This window comes from Arctopsyche grandis, chromosome 7 (assembly GCF_051622035.1).
Source record: "Arctopsyche grandis isolate Sample6627 chromosome 7, ASM5162203v2, whole genome shotgun sequence".
Lineage (NCBI taxonomy): Eukaryota > Metazoa > Arthropoda > Insecta > Trichoptera > Hydropsychidae > Arctopsyche > Arctopsyche grandis.
Window position 1 is genome coordinate 11,947,916 of NC_135361.1, and position 12,325 is coordinate 11,960,240.

The following is a 12,325-nucleotide window of genomic DNA, read 5'->3' on the forward strand; positions in this document are numbered from 1 at the left end:
CAATATAAAATTAATAATAGCAACAATATATTTTTGTTTAAATAAAATTCGATGATATTTTTAATCCATAAAAAGATTCATGAAATTGGAGATGTCAAAAATGTCTCGTAAGGGTTTCTTATTTATTTATTTTTATTTATATATATACATATTGCAAGTATTACAAGTTATACCTATGGTCAAAGTTTTGTATGTAACAAATTTGTCAAAATATGTACTAGAGAGGTGACAAATACAAAGTAGGTAGATATAGAGGTAGGTACATACATATTTTTTATTATTTTAATTTACCACGTTTTCTGCTTTTGCTTTTTTCCTTTATTTACAGTTTACTTGTTTTTATATCTTTATAAAATGTAGGCCATTGTGGCGCATTAGGTTCTTCCTGTAATGCCACAATGGTCCAAAACTATTAATAAATAATAAATAATAAATAATATTATATAACAAATTTAAGTCAAATTTCAAAAATGAAATTAGATAAATTGGCAAACTCAAATAGAAAACGATCAACCTGGAGTCACGTATGTACATCTAAGATTTGGCGAGCAACGCCGCTGGGCCAGGCATCGAACCCGTGACCCTTCAGTTGTTAGCATTATATAACAACTACTTTCACAAAATTACAAAATAAAACAACCATGTACAAAATTTATTAGATAGAGTCGGGTTATATAGTTGCCCAAGTGAAGTTGCTCGTCTTAGTCTCTCAACTCGGGCAGCCAAAAGCGACGGCTCACTAATACCTACATATAAGAATTTTCAATATGTGACGATACAGTCACACGTGTTCATAAATTTGTTTTGATGATTCAAGCATTAAAATCACCGTGACCCGGAACGCCGGCAACCGATCTGGTCCACCGACTTTATTGCTTGGGCAACCAGTGAGTTATCCAGTGTGGCATTCTCCATAAAACTGCATACATTCGATTTGGTCGCGCAACCGAATCAACTTGGTCACCGACCAAGTTGATTCGGTTCAAACGTCTATTCCAATGTTTATTGATTTATCTTTGGAGAATTAGTATTACTGTCATATTTTGGAACAGCTTACGTGTACAAGTTATTACTTATTAATGATCCAAGTAATTAAAAGTATTGGTCATTTCATAAAAGAACAATAAATATCACCTATCTTTATTGGGTTAGTATTTAAAATTTTCTACTTATCTCTTACGGGAGAGTCTAACATGTACATGTACATATCTTTAATATTAAACAAAAATTACTATTTTATATTCATCAATTGACTTTGTACTTTGTCAATTTATCTCTAACTTTTTGGTCCATCCGTTTTACTTGGACATTTCAATTGAGAAGTTTTGTGGTTGAAATCAGTAGCTATATTTCTTTTTCCACAACTTAATATATTTATGTACATATGTAAGTACTTACATATAAATAATAATACTAGTTGCACAAAATGATATGCAAATGTATTGCATACGTAGCGAAAATTTTCGATATAATACATACATATGTCCTAATAAAAGACAACTAGAAATGCGAAACCTGGCTTAAGTGCATTCATAAGTGATACTATAAATCAATCAAGCATGCAATGAAATATATACGTCGATGCGTGTATGGGTGTATTTACCCGCACGATTTTCCTCACCGATTTTGGTCGTATCTGTCAGACTCCGCGAGGCGCAGTGATAATCGAAAGGCCGACTCGACAGGTACTCTGCACACACCTCCACTCCTCGTTATTGCGTATCTATAGAACACCATCGATAGTCGACAAAAATCCCATAAATCCAATCCCAATCGGTGACCGCGAAAACAAAGTGCTAATAAGTGTCTAAGCGCATTTTCACGCGAAAGCGTAAAGAAAAGTCCAGTTTGTGTGCGTTTATTTGGTGTATTTGTATGAAACAAATATTGTGTTTATTATCATCGTCGTTCCACTGAGTGTCGTCTAGTGCTGTTTCGACGGTGAGTTTACATATAATTTGAATTAAGTTTCCTACTTGTAGATATGGCGCTACGGAAGCTCTCAAAAAAGAACACAACGATATATTGTACTGGTTTGAATATTAAATGAGCTTGATTTTACAGCTGTCAATCAGGCGCTATAGAATTACAATAGTTGTTTTATTACATTATTGAATACATGCAAGAGTGTGCCCTAAACTTGCCATGTAAATAATTGATTGAAATCTGAGGGAAATTTCAGTTTGAAACTGTCACGTTTGTCTGCAACTTCCGCGTTCGTTAAAAATCTTTAAGATTTATTTAATACTATTCTTTGTAATTTATTACTAAGCATTACATCATCCGATTAAATCTGCGAGTCTTCTTAGTTGTATATATAAATAAAATCCAAACAAAACAACAAGTGAATCTATGATGTTTTTACGATTGTAATTGTCCTCATCGAATATGTGTTTATTTTGATCGCGAAGAAGATCTGTCTATGAAGGCCCATTATTACCTTATCTATGTTTTTTTAAGTAGTGTTGATTTTAAAGCATATGCTAATTATATCGGAGTTATGATACACTTTTTGTGCGTTGAAAAAATAATGTAAATTTAAACAAATGATTGAAATTTGTTTTTTGCGATGGTTAATATGTTGTCATCGTATTTTTTGTCATAAATTCAACCATATTGGGCGTGTATCTTCGATGTATGTCAAGTTTCGCAATGTTCATCTCTTGAATTTACAATTATTTTCTCTTACATAAACATAAGTTATGATGTCCAGTTTTTGTTGCACACGCGCTCTGAATGAGTAATTATAAGTTGCGTTGGCGCTTTATTCTTTGACCAGCCTTCGTGACAATGTAACAAAAGCAACAAAAAACGTTTTGATAAAAACAAAACGCGTTATTTACCACCTGTTAGCAAGGTGGCCTTTTTTCGTGGTCGAAATGACATATCTTTGGTGTTGTCGTCATCGACCTTTGACGAGTGGCAAGTGCGCGAAAATCGCGCGACCTTGACCAAATGGCCAGGTGAAAAAATGACCCAGACACCAGTAGAAGAGGACACATCTCAACAACCGCTAAATGCGACGACTGGTTTTCGGCTGTCGTCGATGATATCAATGTTTTTGTTTTGATTACTGATATCTATCTAAACTCGAGCACGTATGTTTGTTTACATTGTTATTTCAATAGTTTCAAGTGATTTCACAGTAAAATAAAATAATACAGTAATAGAAAATTTCCATGGGTTTTTGTTGAGATTTATTTTGGGTTGTGTACCTATGTATATAAATTCTTACAAATGGAATTTTAAATTTGATCATTTAACCAGAGCTGCTGGTTGGTTTTGGAAAAAAAGCCAGAGTGGAAAAAGTTAAGTGAAATTTTATATTTTTTATAACAGTACATTTGTATGCAGTTAATTATGGTTGAGTGAGATTTACATATGTACATCGGGGGTTACATATGTAAGCGACTAGCTAAATATAATAATATATTAAATAATCTGTATTGATTGTATTTTATTGAACTTGTTTGTAGAGTATCCTAGTTGAAGCTCTATTAAGTGTGACATGTCATCATTTTACTGTATTTTAACTTGTTTAAATTGAAAATTACACCTATTCAAGTGCTAGAGAGATTGTTTTCAAATCAAGGAACCAATGGAGATTTCAATTAATTCGTGATATGGGAAATTTTCATATCATTTTCAAAAGGGCCTTAATGGTATGTGTGCCAGGGTCTGCGTTTAATTTTTTTGTTAATTTAAATTATGAGTTAAGTTACATACACTGAAATTATAATAAACGTAATTTAATTTGAATAGTATTAAATTCGTAATTGTAATTGAAATCAATTTGGATTATGATTTTAATTAAAAGAAACAAGTCTATCGTTAGCCATATATAACGACGCTCAATTTAAATCGCACCTGAACTCAATTAATTATAAAACGAGTAAACTTCTATGAAATTACATTTAACGAACGTGTAATCAGAGCCATTGTTTCTAAGCAGAAACAGTAATTTTTAAAATTGAGAAAAGTCAGTCGAAAATCTGTGTGAAAAAAATTCTAAACTGACAGCTACCACGAAGCACGTTCATTAGTTATGACGCGTGTAATAAATTGCTATTATTTCCAATAATAGCAATAATGTGTCTAATTAAACGATTTTTCCACACGGTAGCGTTGCGCAATTTTCCGAATAAACCGCTATTGTTATTCAACGAATTTTATACAGATTTTCACACGATATTTCATAGCTGGAGCGTGCGCGCAAACGAGAGCACATCGTTATGATGAATTGCATAATCGAATATGTGCATTACGTAGCTACAAAATCGACAGCTATATATACTTGAGCATGTCGAACATGTGCGTACTCATGTTGGACATATTCGGATAATATTCAATTCACACAATATGCAAATGTTTATAATAATACCTAACGAGTACCACGCAACGTACATGTGTATGCGCCTCTTAGATAATTACGCTCGACCCGTATATGGACACGATTTCACCTCTGGTTTTGTTTCTATTTCTTGTGTTAGATACTGTGTGTGTATAATCGTGGATAGGGTGTCAACAGAAGCGTCGATTCTGATCGTTTTGGTGATTTGTGAATGACTGAAATCGTCTTAAATCAGTCGAAGCGTTAATGGGTCTGAGACCGGTTTGAACATTTTTCATCTTCGAAGACCTTTTTTTAAGGTTTTTATTTTATGGTTAATTTTTTTCGTTATAGCTTTGGTTGGAATATGTGAGCAGACGTATGATTGAACATATGTATTTATGATTTGGTTAAAACTTTTCAAAATAAAAATTATTTTTTGAGATTTTTGTTAAAAAGTTGGTATATAAACTTGTATAAATTTTTATGATTGGGTAAAGTTGTTATATTTATATAAAATAGGAAAAATTATCCAGCTTTGTCGGGATTAAATTCCTTAATAATAAATAGATTTGAATAATTTCCAAATTGATTTTTTAATTATGAAATTAAAATAATATAAAATAAAACTTCCTATTTGATTTGATATTACGAGATTTATCGAATTAGCGATTATCTATAAAATTCCTATTATACAGTAGTTTTCTATACTCAGATTCATTCAAGCAGATTTTGCTTTTATGAAATATAAATAATAGACAAATGCTCCAAATATATTTTTTGATTATAATCTAATTTATAATAACGAAAGAGACTTTATATGTAAGAAACATTGGTTGGGAACTTCGTAAACAAGTCAAAATTTCTATGACAAGTCGATTTTTTTTTCGATTCAAATAAATTTAATAAAAAACAAATGAATATTTACTATTAGATTCGCCATGTTTAAGCTGTATATATTACAAATACTGAGCGAAGCCGGGTGAAACAAATACAATAAAATCATTTTAGAATATGAGGAATAGTTTTCTTCTACATTCAATAATATATTGATAGTCAATAATAGCGGTTTAACTGCACAGCTTTTTAATGAAATTTACCACTATTTTTTTGTCTATCTATTTTTCCCGTAAAGTATAATCCACATTAATTGCATACATATGCATTTAAAATGACTTCAATACCGAAATCAATCTATCATGCACCATCGATCATTTATCAACTGTGCTCGGCAGGTCGTGCGCGTCTCATAATCCGATATAAATGCATCCGACTGCACATGCACACGACTAATATGCATCGTAACATTTTTATTATTTTCACCGCGGTATAATCGTATGAATTATGCAGATAATAAACGTCAGTGTTCACACGGCGACAATATGTCAATTGGTGCGTTTTACGAAGGCGTTGCGTTTTACGGTAGGACACATCGTGGCACTTTGTGTTCGGATTTTTTTTTATTTTATTCCTATTTATTATTTACCAACGTAAAATGTCTTTAATGGACGATTTATCTGCACACTTAGAAGACAGTAAAATAGCTTTATGGCATTGTCGCGCACTATGAAAATCTATTAGAACGATGTGCGTTTCCTTGTATGGATGTAGTTGTCGGTTTTTCCATAGAAACGTTCTGTCATTCGGATTTTACATGCGTTCGCTTTTGAACTTGTGGTTTATTTTTATTTTTGGAAATGTTATATCACCCGACCGTTAAATCAAGTGAGCGGTTTTAGCAATTTTTCGAAGCAGGTTGCATGAACAACAACCGAACGTTATTTGTCATCTGTGTTGACATGTTATGGGCGTTTGGTTTTGCATGTGCTCTAATATTTACAACGAACGCTCGTTTTTCTGTGTCACTAAATTAAAATAATATGCAAAATAAGATCAAACAACTATCTAGAATTAAATTTGAATCATATAAGTTGTATTATATGAACTTCCGATATTGCGTTGTATTATATGATACTTCCGATACTTCGTTTAAGATGATATTAATTTTGATGTATTTAAATCAGTATAACATGATGTGATTGGATTGGAGTAAAAAATTAAGAGAAAATTTTTAGACTTTGAATTTTTTAGAAATTTTTGTGTACATCTACATACATTTGTACAAGTGGAAATGGAACATTTGGATTTTTTTGTTTTTGGAAGTTTTGTCTTACAGATAATTTTCTATTTAGATATGATATACGTATTTAAATAATAGGTTGAGCATATAAGTAATCTAATGTACATAAGTACTGTACCAATTTTCTAAAAATTACTATACATATTATTTTTATAAATCTATACGAGTTTTCTGAAAGAATTGTTTGAAAAATTTGAAAAGATTTGTATAATACTATCAAACTATACATTTTTCGATATGTCCAAAGTTTAATATTATGAGAATAAGTATGAATTGTACTGTAACACTTACACATTTATTTATAAGATCTTTTTAGAGTCGAAATTTTTGTGGAAAAAGTGAGTTTTTCCGACACTAAGAATTCCGATTACTGTTCATTGTTTGGAAAAATCCACATTTCTACAAAACCGTCTCATTTTGCGGACAAAATTTCTTATTAAAAATTTGGAATATGCTTAAATATGTATTTTTATCATGTTATATAAGTTTTTGAATTAGAAGTAAACTCGTTAATATCTTAAATTTATTTTTCTACGAATTTCTAATTAAGTGTTTTTTGCCTGTTTTGGTACAACGCGATAACGCAAAATATTTTGAAATTTAATACACACCCAATACAAGTATATTTATAGAAATGTTTTCATAATAGACACTCAAGTATGTCACAAGTGTAATTCTGATATTTTATCAAGTCGGAAAATGTACAGCGAAAATCAATTAGTTTTATTTTTATTATGTAAATACATATCAAGTACGAATACACATATAATTTGAACTGAAAAAAATAAGCGGAATTAAACATCGTAGGCGTAAGTAGAGGATTAGGCATGTTATGCCATCATTAATATTAATAATTTTAATACGAGATATGAAAGAGTACATTTTGTACAGATAATCACACCGCTTTTATGGAACATTGTCAATAGTCTTTCGAGCAAAAAAATGTCGACGTTTTTTGAAAAACTATGTATGTACCTATGTACGTCGTCTACATGCTTTTTGCAACTCAGTGTCGTACACACGAAAGGCATCAAAGGAACCTGTTTATTTACATGGAAGCTCATCAATTATGCTCCAAGACAAATCTGGACTGTTGAAGTTATCCATATGAGACAAATTCATTTGAATTAATTAACCTTGAAAACGTTGGTTGAAGCTCCCACGCTTGTCCATACCGACATCGGCGTCATTTGTTAAGTAGAATAATGCAAATATTCTGTGGTTTGCTCACAATGCGGCTGCTGCCAATGCGAATTCGCTACAAGCCATCCATCAAACCTATTGTTGGGATTGGGGCATTAAATAATCCACCTGGTATTAATAACTGTCGTTAGAGGAATAAGCGAGATAATAATTCCCGCCAAGGTGAAGGTCGGTCGAACTGTTCGCGAAATGCCGACGGGAGCTTTTTTATCCCCGAACGAGCGCGAGCGCTAATTAAGCTTTCAGTGAATGTATGATTATAGACAATCGTTATAAATGAGTTTCGTATAAACTTCGATAAAATAAAGAATCGCAATGCCTTTTTGTCGGGCGTCCTTGAACGTCGGTGGGATACGAGCGTGATGATCCCAAGATGTACCGATGACCGGATCGTGACCGGTTTTTTTTTCACCGACTTTTTTCTTCTGTTTTTACCATATATGTATACACGAAAATATCACACGCAGTTCGGGCACACTTCGGAACAATCCTCGCCGATCGGTTCGATCGAACCAGGCGAGAAACCGATAGGTGTGTCGAACCGAACGATCTGACAAGCCCCCGTAGAGTTGAACGAACCTTTTATAAATAAAGACTTTTTTGTTTGCCGAATTTGCGATGAAAATATCGCACTCTTTTGAATCTTTTCTTTACGAAAACTGTAAGCCTGCGTAGGTCTTTTTTTAATTTTAGTTTTCATCTTGGCATGTTTAAAAAAATTGTAATAAATTATTTTGCTTTGAATATAGAGGAAACCATTTACGGCTATGAGAGCTTCCAAGCTTCAAAAAATAATTAAATTTAAATTAAATACATTATTTATTTAACGTATTCGAAATCTTGCCATAAAACCTGTCTGGTTTACGTCTTACTGTAAGGAATGCAATTATTTATATTAGGCACATAGTATATGTAGTACTATTTTTGGCACTATGTGCTGTGAATAAATTCCATTTCCATTTAAATGCATAAATTTATACAATATTTTTACTTTATTTTTTCTTGTTTTCGTTTTCGATTATACATATCAAAGGATTTTTTTAAATGTGCATATATACAATAATATTATTGAATAATTTTTGTATTATACCAAAGCTGGAATTTGCGTTTACCATTTGGAACCCTCATTTGAAAAAAAGGACATTGTATGTTTAGAAAAGGTCCCACGAAGAATTACAAAAATGCCTTCCGACTTCATTGTCATACGACATGAGATTGAAGAGAATAAATATTTCCACTTTGGAGACGACAAGAATAAGAGGTGATCTAATTGAAGTCTATTAAATTATAAATTACTATTACAATTATTGTCATGTGATACCCTCCTAACGTTTAAAAAAACAGTCATTTGAGAGACCATACTCTCAAGACTCCAAAAAGATATTTACACCAAAATAAATAGAGTATTGTTCTTTTCAAATAGAGTGGTTAATATTTGGAATAGTTTATCTATTGAATTGGTAACTTCTAGTAACCTAAACCTTTTTAAAAATAAACTTGACGATTTCCATAAAAATGAAATAGGTGTTTGTAGTTCATCCTATTTCAGTATATTCTTTTCATTTTTTTAATTGTTTATTTTGTTGTTATTATTTTTGATTTATATAACTTTTTTTGTATTGTAAAAAACCCCTTGAGCCCATTGATTATGCCGCCTTTACCAACTATTTTTAAATAGATATATAAATAACATTATATTATCTCTCTACAATTTTTATTTGGATAAATTTACAAATGTATGTGCGTTTTGTAATCAATTAAGCGATGCCACACGTTCTTTAACGCATTTTTGTATTCATTTAATGCAATGATCAGAATTTTTATTGATTTTTTCATTAAATATCATCATACACGAATAATATAATACCCTCCTACGATATTTTTTTTCAACAAAGCACACAATCCCAAATTGATTTTGCATCCGATATGAAAATCAAATATACATATACGGCGAGTTTCACCCGACGATTCGCGACGTCAACAACATATTTTAAATATATTATCGCTTTTTAACGTTTAAATTGTCCATAGGCGGATTCGACGTGCGCATATCATTACAATCCAGCGAAAAATATTATCGTGTGTGGGGTGGGTAACTGGTGTGACAAAATTGTAAATTTTCGAAAGTTTGCGCAATCGATAATGTGTGGAAAGCGCGCGTCCGCGAAAATCGGTCGCTTTCGTCCGCCGGAATCGATTCTCACTCACCTGTGGTAAAGTTGTGCAATTTGACCGACGACGATGACAGCAACACTTGCCATGATTGCAGGCTAGGTGATGTCATATGCGGATAATATGTATGTACATGTGTCTAGTGGACGGTACCGAACTCAAATATTTACTCGTGCGTCGATTCCGACTAGTGCTTCTTTGCATGTACGAGATGCGATCAAAAAATACGGTGAATGAAAGTGTCAGATGTAATACAAATTTGACAAGGGTCATCTTTAAAGTACTACTTTTAGCTCGGCACACACTTATTTCAAAAGTTTAAACACTTCTGAAATAAAATCTCTAAAAATCACCCAACAAAAAACTTTATTCATATTAAATATGTTTGTATGTACCACCTTCATTATAACAATTTTGAAATCTTAAAATCAATTGTACATATAATCAAGTATTGGAAAAGATGTTGTAGAGTCACAATACTTAATTAAAATACAAATCGTCGATAAACAATCCTTATAGTAAAAGTTGACTTATAATTTATGTATATAATACATACATATGTGTAAACTAATATAAAATTATATATCTTACGTCGTTGAATATAACAATAATAATAAGGTTGAATATAATAATAATAATTCATAATAATTAATAATAATAATAATAATAATAATAATAATTACGTCGTTGAATATAATAATAATTTAATATAACAATAATAATAATATAATAATAAGGCCAAATAATATTGAGGCAGATATATTATTATTTTGGCTTTTAAATTAAATATTTGAATTATTGCACCTCAGGCACACATTAATTTTATATAAGTTAAAAGTGATTTTAAATTTGACCGCAACTCTATGAATATACATATGTACATATATTATTTCAACTATGTATATTAATACTGATTGAAACAAAATTAAATGCAAATTTTCTATTGCTGACTAATACACATGCATAAATCATTTCTTATACTAATCTTGACCGTAATAAAATTTATGAATTAATAGTTGAAAATATTCAAGATGATGTACATACATTTGGGATAGTTTAGATTAAAATTTGGTGCTTTCGATGTTACATATGAGGTATTCATAATATTTTTTGGTCATATGTGTGTATGAAAATTGTAGGTGGGTGGCATGTCAAGTAGACTCTTCCATAAAAATAGCATCGATTATTTCATCCGAAAAAGTCTCGAAAGAATGCTCAATACATATTGTGTAATTTTCCTTAAGATAACATATCTATGAATGTTTGTTTTGCCGTAAAAAACTGTCGTTTTCTTTGTAGTGCAACGATTTGTTAATATATCCGCTCGTAAAGGCGCACCTCCGTGTTTCGATCAAACATTATTGTTTCGAGTTCACGGATTTCATACACTTCCTCTTTAGATAGGAAACGGTCGACAAAACGATTGACATTTGAAATAGATGCAATTCAATAAATAATCTCGGAACATTCGGCGAAAAGACTACTGCGCCATTTCAGTATTCTAATGAGTTTTGTCATTTTATTTTTTTTAACGTTCATCTCATTTATATTCTGCACGCGTTTCGACCAGAAAAATGTTTATTTCGGTTCCATATTTGCCTGCGTTGGGTTTCGTGTTTGCTATAAGAATAGTTCAATAAGTATATGAATAATCAAAAAAAGCTATTCATGAAATACGTGTGTGTTATGATAATTTGACGCTCTTTGTTTGGTTCAATTGTAATATGAAAATTATATTGTATCGAAGATGAAATTTTGTGGAATGTGAACCACGTGGAGGAGTGAATATTATGTTTATAGTGAGTCTTTTTATGAGATTCAATTGAAACTAAAATGATAATCATATACAAATGTATACATACATACATACATACATAGGTGTATCAAATGAATTCATTACGCAAGAAGGAATAGTGAAAAAATGGGTTTTATGAATTTCTTATTATATTATAGTCATTTAAATTTATAATCTTATTTCTCAGAAGTGTTACTAAGTATTATATATTGCACAATTAAAAATAAATGCAATAAAAATTACAAATTAATTAGATTGTTATGGTACCTATTTTAATATCAACTATTAATAATTTAATAAATTATTTTCGGTGCAGATAAGAATAGACGTCATTTAAATTGAACAACATAGCTCTTCGCAACATAATAGATTAAAACAGTAAAATGTAAATAAAATGAAAACAACAAATTCCGTAAGTTCTTATACCAATGTAATATATCATTTGAAGTAACTGAGAGTAGATTGTATACATATTTCACAAGTCAGTGTGAAAACAGATAAGAATTACAAATTTAACTTTACCCACCATTGTTTTCAACGTTCAATACATATTTGAACAGTTCTTCATTGTTTTATACAAATGTGTTGTATTTTTAATATGACTGAAAAATATTTTCAAAATGTGACATTGAACTTGAATTTGAATTTCCATTTACATTGTATACCTAACGAATTTTTAATTAAA

At 30.9% G+C, this 12,325-nt stretch overlaps 1 protein-coding gene across 1 annotated transcript in view; it reads left to right on the top strand.

Annotated features, from left to right (window-relative positions):
• The first annotated feature begins 1,641 nt into the window (after window positions 1–1,641).
• Window positions 1,642–12,325, top strand: part of chas (chascon) — a 113,510-nt gene continuing 102,826 nt past the window's right edge. The window contains exon 1 of the mRNA XM_077435094.1: window positions 1,642–1,941. The gene's annotated coding sequence lies outside the window, so the exon portion shown is untranslated. The remainder of the gene's footprint in view (window positions 1,942–12,325) is intronic.